At 43.4% G+C, this 18,733-nt stretch overlaps 1 protein-coding gene across 1 annotated transcript in view; it reads left to right on the top strand.

Annotated features, from left to right (window-relative positions):
• The window catches only part of LOC308514562 (tubulin alpha-1C chain), a 116,668-nt gene that overhangs the window by 55,263 nt on the left and 42,672 nt on the right, over nt 1-18,733 (top strand). Inside the window, exon 2 of the mRNA XM_081084744.1 lies at nt 14,748-14,895. The gene's annotated coding sequence lies outside the window, so the exon portion shown is untranslated. The remainder of the gene's footprint in view (nt 1-14,747; nt 14,896-18,733) is intronic.

The following is an 18,733-nucleotide window of genomic DNA, read 5'->3' as shown; positions in this document are numbered from 1 at the left end:
ATTGTCTACTTTTATCACTATGGAACTGACAGTTTTGGCCATTTCATATAGACAGAATCATACAGGATGTGGTCTTTTGTCACTGGCTTCTTTCATAAATGCTAGATTTTGAAACTGATTTGACTAAATAACCAATGATTAAAGTATATATTTTCAAATGTACTAGGAAGGAATAACAGTAAATATTTGGAAAGCAGTCGGTGGTATGGGATGCTAGAGTAACAATAAAGGTCCTAGGCTCTCTCCCTCCCAGAGCACGCTGGAGGCTTACCCTTCCCACCTCCCCCTCCCTCTCCCTCCCCCAGGCACATCACCTTTACCTTCCTCCTTTCTAAGCTCCTTTACCTCTGTAGCTTGTTTCCTAAGCCTATTTCTTCTATGAATTACTTCTTCTACCTCTGTGATTTTCCAAAATAAATGTTCTCTTATAGTTTGAGTCTTGGCACTGAATTCTTTCCTAGCCAGAACCCAAGTACCTAGTTTGCTGAACCCAGGTTCAGTGTGACCCCATCAGTCCAACATCTGGTGCCTTCCCACTTTCCCCAACATTATGGTGCCATGACTCGAATTGTGTGGCAGGATTCTGGAGAAGCCCACCCTGGACCACCTTGCAGACCTGGACCAGTGCTAGGTGCCAGCAGGGACCCATTGTGCCCCACCAGCTCCTCACTTTGCAACAGATGGACTTGGTTATATTTCAGCTCCAGGCCCAGAAAAGCAGCAAAGCCAGAAGAGCAACACCAAGGCAAAGCTCAGGATCCGCTGCATTGAAAAATGACTGCACTGGCGCCGACCAGTCAATCAGTGGAGACCCCAACCCTGAAAGGACACACCTGGAAAACTGCTGAATATTCTATTGAGATTTTCTCCTGGGACCTCCCCTAAAATCTCCACCCTTAAAACCCTTAGGACAAGGACCCAGGGCACTCTCGCTGGGAGCACACCTGCCTGCCCCTTTCCCTTCCCCTCCCTCTACACCTCCCCTCCCTTCAGGCACAGTCACCTTTACCTTCCTGACTTCTAAGCTCTAAGAGCCCTTCCTTTACCTCTATAGCTTGTTTCCTAAGCCCATTTCTTCTACAAATTACTTATTCTACCTCTGTGATTTTCCAGATAAATGTTATCTTACAGTTTGAAAAACTGTCATGAATTAGGAGGTTTGAGGTGTAGTCTTGATTCTGCTGTTAACCAGGTATGTGCTCTTGGGCCAGCCAGCAGCTTCTCTGAGCCCCAGGTTACCATCTATAAAATCAGAGGAATGGGATTAGAACAGTGGTTCCCAGCTTTTAATGCACAGCAGAATGCTCATGAAGCTTTCTGAAAATGATAACAATCTGGGACCTCATCTGAGATGTTTCAAAAGCTCCTAAGGGGAGTTTGTTGCTTATCAAAGGTTAGGAATTTCAGGGCTTGCATGTTCTTTAGGTTTCTTTCTAGATCTGATGTGTGTCCTATGAGGTAAATTTATTTACCAATGCATTTTGCCTAGAACCACACCTATGGCTTTTGGTCAAGCCCCTCTGTCTGTGGTCAGTAATGATATCAAATGAGCAGACTCTGATGATGCTCTGGACGAACAGTTGCTGGAGGCAATGGCCCTTGGTGCCTGACTTGACCTCACCATGAGTCATAGTAATAACTAAGAGCAATTGACTTCCCTAATGCTTCCCATTGCAGAGGACAGAAATAACTGAAAATAAGGAATGAACTGTGTGAGTAAGTAGCATTTATATGGTGTATTGCTAAGTACAGAAACGTGTGTGTGTGTGTGTGTGTGTGTGTGTGAGAGAGAGAGAGAGAGAGAGAGAGAGAGAGAGAGAGAGAGAGAGAGAATGCTTAGCATTTTTTTAGCCCACTTCCCCATGGACAGCTGCTCAAATTCCTAACTTGTGAGGCTGCTTGGACAGAAGTAGTTTGTAATAGCGTAATGCTTACTGAAAGTTTTGCACATGCCACAAAAGATACAGAACACTCTTTAGAGGAAGTCTTGAGTTCCCTATAATCTGTAGACATGATTCTTCTTGAGTATTAGTCCCCATACCTTTTTATCTCTCATCAGCTGCCAAATCCCTTCTTTCTTTCTTTCTTTTTTAACCCTCACTCATGCTTATTGATTTTAGAGAGAGGAGGAGAAAGAGGAAGAAACATTTATCGGTTGCCTCCTGTACATACCCCCACAGGGATTGTACCCGAAACCCAGGCATGTGTCCTGACTGGGAATCAAACCCGCAACCTTTTGGTGTACAGGAAGACGACATTCCAACCAATTGAGCCACACGGCCAGGGTGCCAAAACAGGAGAGGGGGGAGCTAAAATGACAAGCCTGACTTCCACTTAAGAAAAAATAGAGAAAGAAACCTCACAAATGCGAGTGAGTTAGCACTCACTGTTACCCAAATTTAGCAGGGAGAGCTGCTTGCTCCCTTCAGTTCAGTTCAGTGACAAAATTAATCTTTGGTGCAGGTCTCCGTCCCCGTCTTCTGCCTCCTCTCAAAGCCTTTCTCTAGCTTCTTTTCACTAAAATAATTTTGTTCTGTAAACCTTAAAACACTTCTCTTCTGGAGTTTATCTTATCTAATGATTTTCATGTCCCATTTTCCTCCATCCCATCATCTCCACACATAATTTTTTGCCTCTAAACATATTATATTTGGGTAATTCTAATATATGTACTTTTTCACATTTTAACACCTCTGAATTCAGGAAGCATTTTACAATCAATGGTATCTAAAATTCAATGAAACACATAAGTTCTTTCTGAGTGGTTGTAACCATTTGGCTCCAATTCATAAATCTTATAAGAAATCTTGACTTATTTTTATGAAATCATTTGATATTAATATAATTCAATATTTCTAGCACTCTGATATGTATGTTCATAAGAAGTGGCATAAAAATCTATATTATCCTTTTAATAATTATATAATATTCTATTTTTTAAATATACCATAATTTTAAAAAAATATATTTTATTGATTTTTTACAGAGAGGAAGGGAGAGGGATAGAGAGTTAGAAACATCGATGCGATAGAAACATCTGTTATGAATCGTAATGTAAATATCTGATATGCAGGATGTATTTTCATTGTTACAAATTGAACATAATTAAAGCATAGTGATTAATCACAAAAACAATATGTAATTATATATGTGTTTTCCGATGGCCTTAGGCAACCCCTGTGAAAGGGTCATTCGACCCCCAAAGGGGTGGCGACCCACAGGTTGAGAACCGCTGTAAACCTTCTTCACAGGACCCTCTGGAATCTGTGTTTCATTGTACCATCCCTATTTTCTTCATCTCCTCACCCTGCTCCTACTTGCCTTCACTAAAATCTGTGGGTTCCCTCCACCCCCACCCCTGTTCAGCAATCCGCTTCTACTAAGCCCCCTTTGAGCAGAGGCTCTTGGTCATCCCATTGGACCCAGAGCTTGCCCATTTGCCAACCATTTCATAGCCGCCTCCCTGCCAACTCCCTGTTCCTGTGAGGACCATGCAATCCAGCCATCCCCCATCTTCCAGGCTTCACTTACTCTTCTCTCATTCACTTTCTGCACATCACACTCTCCTGAAAGTTCTTTGGTAATTGTCGCTCAGATGCTAAATCCACTGGGTTTCATATTTTAATTTGGGGCATTTGATTCTGTTGACTCACTGTTTCTTGACAGATTCACCAGAAATTATTTTTTCCTGTTTCTCCTCATATCCCTTTGGCCATTCTTCTCAGTCTTTTCAATTTCTTCCTCTCCCCCACTTCTTAAATGTAAGTATGCCTTTGGCTTATCTCCCGGCTATCTTCCCTTTCTCACTTTCAATGCTCTTGCAATGGTTTGAATCCCCACTTATATGCTGGTGAACTGACAGCTCACAAATCCACACTACCAGCCGCAGGCTCTCTCCTGAGCTTTACATTTTCATGTCTGGTGGGACAGTAGTAACGCAGTGTTTCACTGAAACTCCAATTCCACATGCTAAAAGAATAGACTAGTTTCCATCTACCCAGGCATCCAAGTAAAAACCTGGACATCACTTTCTCTTCAACTTCAGTGACCACTTTTAACCAGTCACTGAGTATTGTTAATTCTGCCCTTTTTTTGCTATCTCAGCTCTGTCCTCCTCTCCATATTCACTAATATATATATATATATTTTTTTGATTTCACAGACGAAGGGAGAGGGAGAGAGATAGAAACATTAATTATGAGAGGGAATCATTGATTGGCTGCCTCATGCACGCCCCACATTAGGAAATTGAACCGTGACCTCCTGATTCATAGGTCCACACTCAACCATTGACCGCACCGGCTGGGCTCACTATAACTTATGTAATTTAGGTTCGCATTATTCTTTGTCTAAAATGTTAGCTTTTTATATTGAAAATTTGCAAATATACATAGAGTGCAATGAACCCTTACATTTCCATCATCTGGATTTAATAATTATTAACTGTTTGCTGTATTTATTTCATCTATTAGTTCTACTGAAATATCCAGATATCATGACATCTCACTCATAAACACTTTAGTATGCTATTTTATATTACCACTAGAGGCCCAGCGCATGAAATCGTGCACGTGTAGGGTCCCTAGGCCTAGGCTGTGATCAGGGCCATCTTCTGCCTGTTCGCCAGTCCCCAGTCCCGCCCTGCCCCACCACCCACCCGGTTCCCCGTGGTTCCCTGTTCACCAAGCTGTGATTGGAGCCTGCAGGCAGTGGAGGGGGGAGGGACCAAGAGGTGGTCAATGCACCTCATAGCAACTGGTTGAGCAATTGTTCCAGTCATTATGGTCACTGGGCTTTTATTATATAGGATAGTAATGTTAACACACTAACAAAATTAATGACTGTGCCTTAATATTACCTAATACTTTGTCTTTCAACTTTTCTCTTTACAGTTGGTTGGTTTGAATCAGGATCCAAACAAGGTCCACATACTGCATATAGTGGAAGCCTCTTGGATACCAAAATAGTCTCTCCCTTTGATCCTTCCCATTGACTTGTTGGAGAGATTGGGTCAGCTGTCTTATCTCACCTAAATTTTTGCAGTTGTCTCCTACGGTCTGTTTGCCTTTGGTCTTGCTCCTTTCCACCCCTTCCCCAATCTGTCTTCCACACCATCAAAGTCATCTTTCTAAAATGCATTTTGGATCATGTTATTTTCCTGCTTGAAACTCTTTCAGTGGTTCCCATGAACTGCCACAACAAAATTCAAACTTCTTCCTTTTTCATATAATGTTTTCACTGATCACTACCTAAATTTCCAGTCTCACCTTTGGTGATGCTTCCTCATACTATGCAGGCCAAAAGCCATCCCCCCCCCCCCCCCCCCACACACACACACCCGCCAAAAAAAGCCACACACACTAAAAAAAACCCATACCAGGCTCACTCTCTGTCTGAATACCATGTATTTGCCTCACTTCCACCTAGACAATAACCTTTATTTCCCAAAGCTCAGCTCAAATATCATCTCCACTACAACGTTTTTCTGATTCCTTAAACCCCAATGAAGGAAAATTGACCATCTCCTCCTTCCATCCTGACCCCCACAGTGCCCCTTGGGCGTAAATATTTGCACTGCTGGCTCCTCCTGAGGCTCCTTGAAGCTGGGTCCTACTCATTGTATTAGTCTTATCAGCCCCCAGGTGCATAGGAAAAAAATGGGCTTTTAATAAATGTTTATGAGTAGGTGAATTAATAAATGAATGGTTTTGCATTGCAACCTCAGAAACAGTAGATCTGTTCCCAGAAGAAATTCCTAAAAGTCTCTCCTGCTAACAGCTCTTGAAGCGGTGGGCACAGTCAGACTTAGGTCAAGGTCAGGGCCATTCTTAATTGGAAGCAGGGCCCCAGACCTCCAGCCTGTTGAGTTCCGTCCTGTGCCCCTATGAGAGTCATGTGGCTTTGGGTGACTCAGGTTCTATTACAAGACCATTGGCGTCTCAGTAAAGGGAAGCATTTCTGAAAACAGTCCTTGCGTGAGGAGAATTCTTTCCTCAAAGAAAGTTGCTTTCTTGGTTAATACGATTTATTATCAAGCATAGCATAAATTGGGGAAAGGCAGGTTAGTGACAAAGCTGATTAGCAGACTGTTGTACCCTGCCAGGTGTTTAAAGTCTGTGAACTAATTTCATGACACTGTGCATGCCACCTCCCTCTCTTGGCCTGTGTTTTTCTAATCTTCCAAATGAAGACATTGGACTAAGTGATCTCTAAGATCATTTCCAGCTCTATCATTTTATTATCTAATTCGTATATAATACCATTGTAACATGTGTTTGAGATGATGAAGGCTCGAGAATTATTGGTGGCATTTTACAGATGTGGAAACTGAGGGGAATGGGGCAGGGGATTTGTTTCTGTCGTGTGGAGGCAGTGCAGGGCCTGCATCCTTCCCAGGCTGCTTCATGAGCAATCCGTATTTCTTGGCTCCAGGCCGAGCTGCAGTATCTTTCTCTTTAGGAAAGCTGGTCTGCTCTGTCCCCCAGGGCTGCAGGAAAATGCAAGGGTCAGAGTACTAACATGGAAAACATTAGAGCACACATTCCACTTCCACAGCCTGTGAGGGTCTGAGTCTCACAGTACTGAATGGAAGAAAAGTCAGTGGTGCTGAGACTGCGGGGGCATAGCAGGCCGAGGCTGGAGGAGCAGAAGGAGAACAGATTTGAGCTGCTGGGGATACAGTGTCTGTGGACTAGGATGGGGGGTGGGTGCGCCGATCCCAAGGGCATAATGACAAGGTCAGCCTCATCTCTTCTCTCTGTTCTTGGCAACAGCCAGTCTAGCTAGAAAGAGCAATCTGTCAAGTCTAATTAGAGTAGGAGAAAGTGAACAATGGGCGCCCAGCTCTAAAATGACAGCTCAGTTTAATGGGGTGGAGGCGCTTGGGAGGGCTGTGTGCTTTGTGTGCTTGGAACTGGTCCCTTCAGATGTATCCTTGCTGAACTCAAACTGCAAAGCAACTTACACTGGATTCTTAATTTACTTGACCAGGAATCTTCAGGTCCCCAAGCTTTTTAACATATGCATATCCAGCAAAAGCAGACGAGAACATGGCTGTTTCAAAGGTGAGGCTGTAGCTGAAAATAGTTACATCATGTAGTGTGGACACGGTTGTGTGCATGCAACTGATATTTATTCATTTGCTCATGTTTCTTTTTTTGTGTTTAATTATATGGGTGGTATTAATGTTTCTCATTATTTTTGTAGCCCTTTTTATTAAAAAGCTTATAATTGAATTCTTGAAATTTAAGAATAGCCTGAAATTTCAGTAAGACTGCAAATAAGCCCATTTTAAGATGCAAAAAATTAAATTATATTTTCAGCTTATGCTTTAAATGGCCTATGTGATTTGGATATGTTGGTTCTTGCGTGAAAAGTGGGTTTCACAGGAAAAGGGTATATTTTATAAATGGAATCAAATAAATATATTCCTTAAAATAAATACCTGAATACAGGTTATTGAAGCTTAGAAACTCTGTGCGTAATCTAAAGACTCAAATAACAAGGGCCTATTTGTTATCAGCAAATATGCCAAAGATTAATGTTTTGCTAATTTAATTTTGCCTCAGTGTGGGGCACTTAAAGGTGTGAGGAAAATGCTTTTCTGAAGTGGGAGAGAAAGAATGGGAAACAATAAACACAAGTGCAATTTAGAAGCTATAAGTCTCAGTTGGCATAATTTGTTATTCTTTCCGGTGCGTTATCTCATTTAATCCTGGAAGAACCCTATGAAGTATGTTACTAGTATCTTCACTCCATAGATAAAGGAAAGTAAGGCCCTGAAAAATTAGCCCAAGGTTACAGAGAATTGCAGAGTCAGGCCTTGAACCCAACCATCTGGCTCCAAGTCTTCTCAGCACTGCATTTCTGGCAGAGTCAGGAGATATCACATTTTTAAAATCATCCCATTTATTATAATTGATCTTTTGTGGACCTGAATGAGGCCGTGGATTTTAGTTTGGTGGATGTGTACCACTTACCTTTACTGCGTGTTGTTAAACTTTTATTTTCTAGCAGCAGCACTGGTTTCTTTTCTGTCCTTTCCCCCCTCTCCCCTCCCCTTTTGCACACACGTATTTGAATAAATTATTTTGTACAAAGGTAAAGGAAAGTCTGACAATGCAATGCACCTCCTCTTGGACCCAGTCCTCTCCCCAAAGAAACCAGTTATTTGGGGTATAACAAACTTGTTTCCTATGTGTTTGTATCATTTTTTGTGTGTATGACTTTTGAAAACATAAATGGTACCATGCTGTACTTTTTACCTGTAACTTGCTTTTTATATTTTTTAACTTAATATGCCTGCTGAAGATCTTTTCATGGCAGTATGTTTAAATCTAATTCATTGTTTTTAATTGTTATATAGCATTTTATGCACTGTCACCTTTACTGTTTCCTCTCTACATTGCATCCAATTTTAATGCCTTATAACACAGCAAGCCAACATTTAACCATATTTGTTTTTGTGGGGTAAGCTTTATGGCCCATGGGAGTGTTAATAAGAAAGGAAGAAGCCCTAACCAGTTTATCTCAGTGGATAGAGCGTCGGCCTGCGGACTGAAGAGTCCCAGGTTCGATTCCGGTCAAGGGCATGTACCTGGGTTGCTGGCACATCCCCAGTAGGGGGTGTGCAGGAGGCAGCTGATCGATGTTTCTCTCTCATTGATGTTTCTAACTCTCTATCCCTCTCCCTTCCTCTCTGTAAAAAATCAATAAAATATTTTTTTTAAAAAAAAAAGGGAAGGAAGAAAATGTAAAAAGCGATCTGAGCTGAGCTGGGAGGCCTAGGGCAGGCACAGTGTTACCACAGATTTGTTACCTTTCAGGTGCAGAATTTTAGCATTCACTTCTTCTTGAACCCACCTGTTCTCCAGAGATATATTTCTTATATGTAAGAAATAGTGCCCGACTGGCAGGCTAAGTGGTTGAGCGTTGAGCTATGAACCAGGAGGTCATGGTTCGATTCCCAGTCAGGGCACATGCCTGGGTTTCCGGGTTGATCCCTGGTGTGTGATGTGGGGGAGGCAGCCAATCGGTGATTCTCTCTCATCATTGATGTTTCCATCTCTCTGTCTCTCTTCCTTCCTCTCTGAAATCAATAAAAATATAAAAGGAGAGGGGAAAAAAGTTCTGCTTTCAGAGCAAACTTTAAAAAAAAGAAATAGTAATAACACATTTGACAGGGTGCTGTGAGGATGAAATGAGAATGCATAGGAGAAACCATCAAAACCACACATACTGAGATGTGTAAGTTATGAATTGGTTTTGCTTGCTCTTTCCCTCTCTCTCCTTCCCTCTTCAGATATTCTGTTGTCAGGCAATTCCTCAAAGAAGGGTAGGTAGTACCTGGAACTCTGAATGTTGCTATTAGATATTCAGGAGCAGGAATGTTCCTTTGGAACTGACAGGTCTCTGGATTCAAGTCCTGATGTGGCTATTTATGAGTTGTGTGACTTGAGTAATGTTTTGTCGTATGTAAACTAAGGGTGGCAATCATAGTAAACTTAGCCTCTAGAGATATGGTGAGGTTTAAAGGAGATATGCATGTGAAGTTCCTGGTCTCTAGGAAAGTCAGCAGCCATCACTGTAAGTCAGAGAAGGTGCAATATCCTCACTTCTGTTTTCCGTCTATAAAGTATCACTATCCAGTTTCCTCAGATGTGACAATAAAGGCAGGCCTAATCTCAGGATTAAAATGCAGCCATTCATTGTTCCTTTTTCCATTATTTCTTTTTTTTTTTTTTTTTAAAGCACGTATTCCCGGAGTGCCTACTGCATGTCTAATACCCCGCTGGGTCCTGTGGGAAACATAAAGGAGGTGCTGGCTGTTGTTAAGATGAAGTGCCTTAATGTGCAAGGTGAACACTGGGAAGAACTTTGAACCTGCCAAGTGAAGGCATTCTGTAATACGCTCTCTGGGTAACAGTTAATAACATAAACACAGGGTAGTGTTATGGATATACATGCCCAGTGGCTATTTTATCAAATTTTTCTGTTAATTACAAAGGTGTATGCATATATACCTTTAATACCTGCTTATTTGTTCCTTATCTAGCTTCAGGATTATTTTGGAAGCTGACCTGGGTCTCATCTATAGAGCTTGAGCCATTAGATCACAGGCTGACACGGGGCTGGTTTCCTGCCTGGGCTGCTCGCACTTCCTCTTGAGAGGGCTGGCAATGCGGCTACTCTGAGCCACACGCCCCAAGGCTCAGTTGAGTAGAAATGTGCAGATATGTTCCAGAAAAAAATAGCTGATATTTAGTGAGCGGATTAAAATCCCCAAAGAATAGGAACTGTATTAAGGAGCCTGAGGATGCCATGTGAAGGGACTGAAAGTACCTGTTTTGAGGGTGTGTGTGTGTAAATCCCCAGGAAATAAACCTACAGTATTTCCAAAATGTCAGCCTAGTCTGTCTCAGCCCAGTAATCTTTCTCTGACCCACGGAGCCCATTTTCTGTGGTGTGTGTAAACCAAGTCCAGCAGGCCCTACTGGACATAACAGGCCATCTCAACTGTCAATGTAGAAGCCACATGTGGCTTTTGTTTTAAAATCAGTCCAGGGGTCTGGTCCGGTAGTTTGGTTAGTTACAGTTTTGTCCCGATACACCAAAACTGGGTTCGATCCCCTGCCAGGGCTCATACAAGAACCAAACTGTGAATGCATAAATAAGTGGAACAGCAACAACAAAACTCACTCTCTCTCTCTCTTACTCTCTCTCAAATAAATAAATTTTAAAAATAAATGTTTAATCAGCCCAGGCAGCAGCAGATGCTCTGAGTGCTCGGAGAGTGGCATGCTTATTCATGAACAAGCCACCCTTTGTCTTAATTCAACACTTAAATTAGGGATAGACAATTCTGAATGTTTTTAGTTTTAAAGGAGCTATGTTAAATCATTCTTATAAGAAAAAGATGTAATTTTCAGGGAGCCCTTATACTGCTGAAGGGTTTTCTTAGCAGACAAAGGAATTCGCTCATTAAACCCTACCTCTGTGAAGACTAGACTCTTAAGAGTAAGGTGCAGGGCCTGTAATTATTAGGTTAACTGGGATTCAAAACATCTTTGTCTCTACCACCCTTTCTGAAGATGAGTTATTTATTTATTTATTTATTTATTTATTTATTATTTTTTTAAGTGACAGACAGGCGTAGCCCCGGGAAGTGATCTTTTAATTTTTAATTTTATTTGACAAAGAGATGCACCTTTCTGAAATTTTTGCCTTGAAACCCAGAATAAAGATGTTCACCGTGTGAGCGCATTTTATACTAGTAGCTTGACCCTGCTTTTTACTAGCAGAGCTCAGGGCTCCAAAAATACGCTTTTCAAATCACTACTGGCAATGAATTTATTTTGCCCTCCTGCAAGAGGGAAAAGCAGCTGGTTTATGAAACTTGAGAGAGAGCCGGCTTTCCAAGGAAGAACAAAGAGAAAGCGGGCACCCCTCCCCCTTGGAGAAGCCTCTTCGCTTTGTCTGAGCCGACTGACTCCCTCAGGACTGCCGCAGAGAGGCTTAGGGCCGGGCCCCTGCGGATTAGCTTAGTAACCCTGGGTTCAGCAGTCCTGGGGCTTTGGGCAGATGTGTGCCTGCCTGCACACTCTTAATGCGATCAGCTGTCCTGCTCACGCATCCTCTCCCCCAAGGACACTTTTATAACACAGTAACACTTCGGGAGGCATTCCTCTCCTTCGCTTCAGTTTCTCTGCGAATAAACACATCAGACATCGTCTTGGGTCTTGTCCCTGGACAACAAAAAAAATTCAGAGATGTTCTAAATGCGAAGTACAGTGGCCGAGGGTGAGAGAAAGAGACATGACATTTAGTCTGGTTATAGCTGTGGTCCAGCTCTGACAAAATACTGCTCCCATTTCCTGTATACCTGCTGACATTTAGGATTAATTTCTAGTTGGCTATTTCAGAGTTTATCCAAAAGAGAGAACAGCCAGGTGCCATTGAACCCCAAAAGCCTCCGCTTCTCACTTACACATGGACTTTCCAATCTGCAGCCCACAGCGAATCCACAGGCCGACACCTCTTTCTGAGACTCTGCTGCACCTGCCTTAGAACGCGTCCCACTTCACCTTCTCCCATCCCCTGTGTCTATAGCTAATGTAAACCCTTTCAGAATGGCTCACATCTTTCTCCCCATCCCTGATGTATAAAAGCACTTGCAAAACTCCGGAACGAAGGACATACTGTCTTTTCTGCCTAGCCAGGCTGCAGGTGGTTTAGACTCCACGCCCTAAGACCAGTCGTCTTCTTCTTTGCTGGCAATGACCTAATAAAATCTTTCTAAAAAGATTTTTAGCCGTGCCAGTTAAAATTTTTGTTTAACACTCTGATTCACTAAGTTACTGTATATCCATTTCTCTTCGTCCTCGGAACACTGAGCTCTCTGTGGTCTCGTCCGCGTGGATTCAGATTGTGAAGACTACAGCCCACGTGGTCATGCACAGCACTCGGGAGCCCAACCTTTCTTCTCCTGGACCCCCAAGAAGACTTCTGTTCCAGTTACATTCTTAATTATGGTGTTTCTGATGCTACTGGACGAAAGAGAGGGCTCTGTTTTGAACCAATGCCTATAATTTATGCCTATAGCTATGCCCTGACGGGAGATGGGAATTTTCATGTCAGAGAACAGAGATCTGATAAACAATAGGACTAGTCCAAATATTCACCAACTGAAGGGTAGGTTCTTGTTTTCCCCTAGCTCAGTGGTCGGCAAACTCATTAGTCAACAGAGCCAAGTATCAACAGTACAACGATTGAAATTTCTTTTGAGAGCCAAATTTTTTAAACTTAAACTATATAGGTAGGTACATTATTATAACTTAATTAGGATACTCCTAAGGCTTGGGAAGAGCCACACTCAAGGGGCCAAAGAGCCGCATGTGGCTCGCGAGCCGCAGTTTGCCAACCACTGCCCTAGATAGAAATCATGGGAGGGGACGAACAGAAAAGATTTCTTAAACTTTAGAGGGACGAGACCAAAGCTTGATGCATCAAGAGCGCACACAGAAAGTGGATGTGGCTCCCCGCACCTCTGCCGAATCTGCACTGGGCGAGTCCCTTTCCGGGTTGATCTTTCAGGTCTCTCTTTTGGAGGGCTGGCATCGGCTGGAGAAAGTGCTGTAGGGCTACATGCTTTGACATACTACGCATGACTCCTTAGCCTCCTAAATCTCCACACAGGGGTGTGTTTTTTCTTATTATAAAGAGCAGAAGTCACCATCAGGATAGTCTTAAGAGCTACTGTGCAAGCGCAGTTTTAGGGACTCTCCCTTAGCCTGACTGCATCTTGTCTCCAATGGAAAGCATTCCTAGACCTGTGTTTTTATTGGTAGGGGGAGAAACGGTATGCTGCTGTCCTGGTTTTGTGGTTGAATCCAGGTCCCTATCACTTTTTTGCAGGTGGACTCCTACAAAATGGGTCTTCATTCCTTTACTAGAAGAAAGCAGAAGTGTACAATTCTTACACTTAATACAGTCTCTGTAAATGGAAGGGACAAAAGGTTATTAGCACATCATTTGGGCAACCTGAAGGACAGGGCTCTAGAAGCGAACACATCAGCTTAATGAAGGGCAGCATAAAGCTCTATGCAGTTAAAAGCCGGAAGCTGCACGTTGGCATCATCTTGCAGGTCACAATTCCCAGCAATCACGCTGGCTCGGGAGCAGAAGTGCAATTCATCTTTCTGTGTGCTTCAGCCATAGGGGGAGAAAGGTGGTACCACAATTCTCTCCCAGTGGATGACGATGACGTGTTCTAAGCAGATGGTTGCAGAGGCTCCTGTCAAATGAGTGAAGAGGAAAAGGAAGTGGGGAGAGGAGGAGGGACTCTAAAATGGCACTGCAACAATCCCGGAATAAAAATGAGGGGCCACAGTGAGAAATAAGCACAACCACCTTTGAAACGCAACCCCTGCCCATACCCCACTCCCACCCCAACCTCGTCCCCCATTTGCTTCTGATAACCTCTTTTAATATTTTGTAAATAATTTAAAGCAGGATAAGATAAATGAAAGAGAGCCCCTACCAGGTTCTATTTTTCACTCTCCTTTAGAATTGTCCTAACAATCACACCACAAAAATCAAATCCACTCTGTTTAAGCTTTAGGAAGCATTAAAAACAGTCAAACCCTCTGAAACATTGTATAGCAAAACCATTTTGGGCCTCTAGGTTTCTCTTCTCAACACAAAGGCTGTTCTGGTTGTACCCACGACTTGCAGTTTTGTTTGGTGGAGGCATTACGTGCTGCGCCCTGAGTGCAACCATGTTTGGAAGCTTGCGGGTCTCGGCGCCCCGGGAGCGAGGCCACAGGCTTTGGCTCCCCTTTTGCACCAGCAGGCGGCGCTGTGCTCGGGGCTCCGCGGCCGCCGCCCTGCCCGCCACCAAGGTCACTTCCGCCCCCGCCCGGCGGAGCTGCCCGCCGCCGCCCCTTGCTGGTCTTTTCAGAGGCAGCCTGCGCTGCCTGCCAACATTTCTGAACCCCCGTGCCTTTAAGAAAGCTTATGATACGTGATAACTTGCTTGTTGGGTCCTTTGAAAGAGTGGGAATCCTTAAAAACACATATTTGGGATTGCATAATCACTGAATTTTTAAACAACTCAAATGAATTTCAACTGAGTAAAATAGAGATATCCTCTGATATCTGTGTGTGTGTGTGTGTGAGAGAGAGAGAGAGAAATATATGCTGAAAATTCGAATGCTTAAAAAAAAAATTCTCCTTCCTGTTTATTCCAGACTCCTGCAGGCTTAGAGAGCAACGCCGAAAATTCAGCTGCGGCGCCATCTGCTGGACGCTCCGCGACGCTGCAAGGCCCTGCCCGGGGCGGAGAGATCGCGCTGCAGGTGAAGGCCCAGCGTTTGCCCGGGAAAGGCTGGCACCAAGGTAGCATTTACATGTAGTCAGCTTATCAAAAATGAGACTAAATTGTCCCTCTACAAGAAAACGATCTCAGTTCTGAGAAGCCCCCGGGCATAAATGAAGTGGCATGTTTTTTAGGAAAACCTGGGGCTTTGGAGGAGGCGTAATTCATCTCATTACAGCAGCAGGACTGAAAACGAAAGCTGTGTTTTCCATCACTGTACACAGAGAAGTATCAGCAACAGACGTTACAAGGTGTTTGTTCCCCTGAATGGAACTGAGTTTGCTGAATGGAAGGAATTTTAAAAGTGAAGAGGGTGACAGAAATAAAGTTAATCTGGGAGTAGGGAGGTGCTAAAATGTGGCCTTGGCCGTGTTTGTTATAAAGTCACTAAGCCCTGCTACCATTTTCCAAACTTTTTTTTTTTGTCTAAAGTTTTACATGTGTCTCCTTTTTCCCCGATTGATCCCCCCGCCCCCCAGCCATTCCCACCCCCCCACCCCCCATTTCCCAAACTCTTAAGTCTGTTCTGATTTACTTTATGAAGATTTTCTATTTAGGAGACTTCAGACCCTTTCCACATAAGGGCCTAAACCAGTGGTTCTCAACCTTCCTAATGCTGCAGCCCTTAATACAGTTCCTCATGTTGTGGTGACCCCCAATTTCATTGTTACAAATTGAACATAATTAAAGCATAGTGATTAATCACAAAAACAATATGTAATTATATATGTGTTTTCCGATGGTCTTAGGCGACCTTGTGAAAGGGTCATTCGACGCCCAAAGGGGTCACGACCCACAGGTTGAGAACCGCTGGTCTAAACCCATTTGCAAGCACATTTATATACATCAATACAAACCTATCTTCACCATTGTTGCAAACTTTTTAAAGGCCGTAATCAGATCATTTCATAATACATGTAAGTCAGATCATTATGCCCTACACCTTGAACTTACTAGTATACAGTGCTGTTTGTCAATTATCTCTCAATAAAACTGGAAAAAGGAAAGAAAGGGCCCTAGCTGGTTTGGCTCAGTGGATAGAGCATTGGCTTGTGGACTCAAGCCAAGGGTCCCTGGGACTCAAGGGTCCCAGGTTCGATTCCAGTCAAGGGCACATGCCCGGGTTGTGGTCTCGATCCCTAGTGTGGGGCGTGCACGAGGCAGCCAATCAATGATTCTCTCTCATCATTGATGTTTCTATCTCTCCCTCTCCCTTCCTCTCTGTCAATAAAAATAATTTTTTTTAAAAAAGAAAGAAAGGAATCACTTTCCTCCTGTACTTACTAACATTGTTCTCCAATTTGGCTGCCTTCCCTCCTTGTGTTTGCAGCATATATTCTCCATCTTAGTATATGAATGTGCACGTTTCTAGGGTCCTTCACTTTCACTGAATTCTTAGAACCTAAGGAAGACACCAGAAGAGTTCATGAGCAGCACTGGTGGGCAGAATTTGCCCTGGCCCTCTCTGTTGCCAGCTGCCTAAACTAAGAGCTGCACCCAGTTCAGCCCTCTGCCAATCGAGTGGGCTGGGAGGAGGAATAGTGTCCAAGCCAAACCCATCTCAAGCCACGATACCAGCCCCACTTGGTCAGGCGTCATGTGTCCCTCCACATTCCTCCATGTAGCCACAGACTGCATGGCGAGTGGGGCCAGCAGCAAAACAAGATGTCTGGGATTCTGCTGAGGGTTGAAAGGATGCCAATCATTTGTTCTTTGTATTGTGCTTTTGCTATCTAGATTTAGCCTCCACAGTGTACTGATATCAAATGTGTATCGCCGAAAAGGTGAGACACTTGCCGCCCTTACCCAGAGGTGTGCTACTAGATGCTTGCAGCCGACTCTCAAAATAAAGCCCTGGCTTTTGGTGTTAAAAAAAAAACACAACAGCCGAAACCGGTTTGGCTCAGTGGATAGAGCGTCAGCTTGCGGACTGGGGGGTCCCAGGTTCGATTCCGGTCAGGGGCATGTACCTGGGTTGTGGGCACATCCCCAGTAGATGTGCAGGAGGCAGCTGATCGATGTTTCTCTCTCATCGATGTTTCTAACTCTCTATCTCTCTCCCTTCCTCTCTGTAAAAAATCAATAAAATATATTTAAAAAAAAAACACAACAAACACACACACACACATACACATACATATATATATATATGAAATAAAAGCCATAATCAGAAAATGCTTGGGGAACTGGTAGAAATAATAATTGTAGAGCAGAATTACAGTTGGCCCACCCATCTGGAAAAATATGGTATCACTGATAGGAAACATTTGTAATGGAAAAATGTTATCCAACACGGGTCCAAGCCTGCAGAACTTGATAAAATAACTTTTTAACAAAAATAACTTTTTGTGTTCTGGGATGAATTTTTAATGGTTTTCCTGAAAGAGATGAAGTAGCTTTACCAACAATATAGCCTGTTGGAACCTCACTGGCTATGGAGTCCTTGGGGTCCATGTCACATGACTTCCGTATATAGTCAGTGTTTATAAGGACATCCTTTGGTGCTTCCGTGACTAAGCTGTCATGAGTGAGACCTACTGATTCTACGCCATAGTGAATAGCGTCCTAGAGATCACTTTCACCTGCATATGGGCACTTGAAGAAGAAAACAGGATGAGAAATAAAGTAAAAATCGATTGTGATGGTACATGGGTGGACTGTATCAGAACTAGAACACTGAGTACATTTTCTGTTTTGAATGAACAAAGAGTTATTAGGAACCGAATTGTAACCAGTACAGGACATACTTGATGCCTAATGCCACATCTGTCACACTTCTCTTCTGTTAATGTATTTTTTAAAAAATATATTTTATTGATTTTTCACAGAGAGGAAGGGAGAGAAATAGAGAGTTAGAAACATCGATGAGAGAGAAACATCGATCAGCTGCCTCCTGCACATCTCCCACTGGGGATGTGCCCGCAACCCAGGTACATGCCCTTGACCGGAATCGAACCTGGGACCCTTCAGTCCACAGGCCGACGCTCTATCCACTGAGCCAAACCGGTTTCGGCCTGTTAATGTACTTGTAGAGGAAAGTCTTTCATAGAAATAAATAGCATGATAACAAATCAGCATGTGCGTGGTGGCATGGAGTGGAGGGTTGTGCATCTCGGGGAAGTGCCTCCGGGCCGCTCGCTCGGGGACCAGAGGCGGAGCAGTGAGAGCCGGGTGCCTTGAGCCCTCACCGTCTCTTCTGTGCGGCACAGGGCAGTCCTGGAAACAGAATGTTTTCTCTTTTGTGGTTCTCCTGGTTTCATTTTGTTTGTTTAGAGGGTGACTCCGCCCTCAGAACAAGCCACATATATAAACTACCTGTCAGTTTCTTCACAGACATCCCAAGAGTATTCACTGAGTATTAACTATTTCTGGTTAACCCTATATAAAAAGACTACCCATTCCTTCAGCAAATGAGGTTGGGGTTCAAATATTTTGTGTTTGGCAAATAGTGAGGGAAAATTCTTCTGGAGATGACCTCTCCCTTGACTTTCAGCCTGTTCTAAATTAGGCCTTTGAGAGAATGTGACCATTCTATCAAAAACATGAAATAGATTGAACTTGGTAGAAATTTATATCTGGGCCCTAGAATTAGGTAACTGTGTCTCCTATGGTCAAAATCCTGACTTCACAGGGGAATTGCTTTAACAATGCCGATCCAACTCACTTTTGTTCTCTCAGCGTAGATCAGTCCTCTTCTCTCCCCTCCCTGCAAAATGTCAGGCTGACTCCTGTGTATCATTAGGGCTTGGCTTTTTGGTCACTTCCTCTGAGATTTCCTTGACATCCTCCCCCCAAGGCAGGGTTCCCCTGCTGAGTTCCCAACCACCTCAGGGTTCCCCATCATAGCTCTGTCATACC

Source organism: Myotis nattereri, assembly GCF_964212035.1.
Source record: "Myotis nattereri genome assembly, chromosome: 2".
Taxonomy (NCBI): Eukaryota; Metazoa; Chordata; class Mammalia; order Chiroptera; family Vespertilionidae; genus Myotis; species Myotis nattereri.
Note: the sequence above shows the minus strand (reverse complement) of the source record. Positions and strands in the feature narration are given on the sequence as shown.